Source organism: Oratosquilla oratoria, unplaced genomic scaffold (genome assembly GCF_046742065.1).
Source record: "Oratosquilla oratoria isolate Oo_2021 unplaced genomic scaffold, ASM4674206v1 SCAFFOLD49, whole genome shotgun sequence".
Taxonomy (NCBI): domain Eukaryota; kingdom Metazoa; phylum Arthropoda; class Malacostraca; order Stomatopoda; family Squillidae; genus Oratosquilla; species Oratosquilla oratoria.
The window spans coordinates 3,432,167-3,434,666 of NW_027467713.1; positions in this window are offsets into that span (position 1 = coordinate 3,432,167).

The following is a 2,500-nucleotide window of genomic DNA, read 5'->3' on the forward strand; positions in this document are numbered from 1 at the left end:
GTGGTCACTTTTACTTACTGGTGTCTTATATTCAATCTTGTCCACTATTTCAGGTTCTGATGTGATTATTAGGCCCAGTCTCGATGGTTCTTCCTCATTTCTATACCTAGTATTCTCTTGTATCCATTGCGTCATTGTATGTCCTGTAATCATATCAAGTAGTACATTTCCCCATAGCTCATCTCCACCCTTTACTGTCATCTCTACCCAGCAGATTTCTTTACAATTAAAGTCACCCATTATAACTATTCTTCCTCCATCTTCCATTATGTTATCTAGTGTTATCCTTGTGTCTTCTAACATATTTTTGTGTTCTTTCTCTTCCTACGAAGCCGTTTTAGGAGGCACATGATTTACCACAAACTTCCTGCTCCTCCCATCCCTGTCCTCCACTTCCATCATAATCATCTCTACTCTATTCTTTCCATATGTGACATTCCTCACATTTATATCCTTCTTATCAGGAACATAACTCCACCCCCTTGTTTTACCTCTCTGTTTCTAATCCAATAATTATATGCACCATGTCCTACACTGTTGGGCAGTACATACATACATACATATACCAAAGGCTTTTTCCCCCTTACACGAGGGGTAGCCAAGAAAAAGGCATAGAAATCACTCCCACCCATTTCATTTCCCATATATCCCACTCCCCTCCACCCTCCTCCCTCCTTCCCTCCTATCTTGGCACCACCTGGATGACGGGTCATCCCTGCATCCTGTCCACTGCCCTGGGTCAGAAGCAGTGTCGCAAGACACAGCACATCCACAGCAAGGCCGCTTCATAAATTCGGCGACCCCCCTCTCCATTCCCTCATGCAGAAAATGAGAAGACGGGGAGAAATCCCTTCGGGCTGCGTCAAATTTTTTCTCATACATCCTTACTCACCCCACATCCCCCACCCACTCCCCCTCATGCATCACAGCCTCATCTATACACAGCCCTTCTCCGTTCACCCCTATCTTCTGTCCTCTCCCGTCCTTCCTCTACAGACATTCCCCTTTTTTGTAAAGCCCTTTCACCCCATCCATCACCTCATCCTAGGACGCCCCCTCATATTCACTCCTTCCACCTCCGCCTTCCACACTTCTTTTACTAATCTTTCTTCACTTATTCTTTCCATGTGTCCAAACCATCCTAATATCCTATCATCAACCCTATCTCCCAGCTCCTTTTCCACCCCTGTTCTCCTCCTCACCTCATCATTTCTCACTCTATCTAGCCTAGTAACCCCTATCATACTTCTCAGACATTTCATCTCAAACACATTCAAACTCCTTCTCTCTTCCTCTCTCATGCTCCATGTTTCTGCTCCGTACATTGCTGTTGGCACAAACACTCCTTCATATAACCTCCTCTTAGCATCCATTCCCAGATGTCTAATTCTCATTACACTATTTAATCCACCAAGGCATTTACTCGCTTCTCTCAATCTACATTCTAACTCCACCCCTACTCCTCCCTTTCCTGTCACATTTGCACCCAAGTATCTGAAACTATCCACTTCCTCCAGTTTCATACCGTTAATGCTCACTTCAAGCCTACTGTCACTCTCTTCCCTTGCACATCTCATCACCTTACTTTTGCCCACATTTATCTTCAGCTTCCTTCTTTCACACACCTTCTCAAACTCTGTCACTAACTTCCTCAAACCCTCCTCTGACCCTGCTACAAGCGCAGTGTCGTCAGCAAACAACAACAGGCTCACCTCCCACTTTTCTCCATTTTCTTTAATCATCCCCAACCCCTGACCCACTACCCTTGCATTCACCTCTCGCACCACCCCATCCATGTAAAGATTGAAGAGCCAGGGCGACATAGCACATCCCTGACGAAGTCCCACCTTTACCTCAAACCATTCACTCTCTCCATTTCTAATCCTAATACAAGCTCTACTATTCTCATAAAAACTCTTGACTGCTCTTAACAGCTTTCCTCCTATCCCATATATCTGCAGTACCTCCCACGGTGCTTTCCTGTCTACTCTGTCGTAAGCCTTTTCCAGATCAATAAAAGCCCTAAAAACATATTTACCTTTTCCTATAGCTTTCTCACATATCTGTCTTACCACAAAAAATCTGATTTACACAACCCCTACCTGTCCTAAACCCACACTGTTCCTCACCAATTACTCCCTCTGTTCCTTTCCTAATTCTCTCAATCAAGACCATCCCATAAGCCTTCCCAACTACAGTCAACAAGCTGATCCCTCTGAAACTACTACACTAACACTTGGCCGCCTTTCTTTTGTAAAGCGGAACTATACAGGCACTCCTAAAGTCCTCCGGCACTCTACTCTTTCCTAAACAAACATTGAATAACCTCACCAGCCAGTCCACCATAACTGTACCTCCTTTCTTCAGAAATTCTGCATGGCATCCATCCAGACCAGGTGCCTTACCTGCTCTCATCATCTTAACAGCTGCTTTCACTTCATCCTTCCTTATTTCTCCTCCATTTTCCTCACTCATCACTCTCATTTTCTTAGCGCTTCCC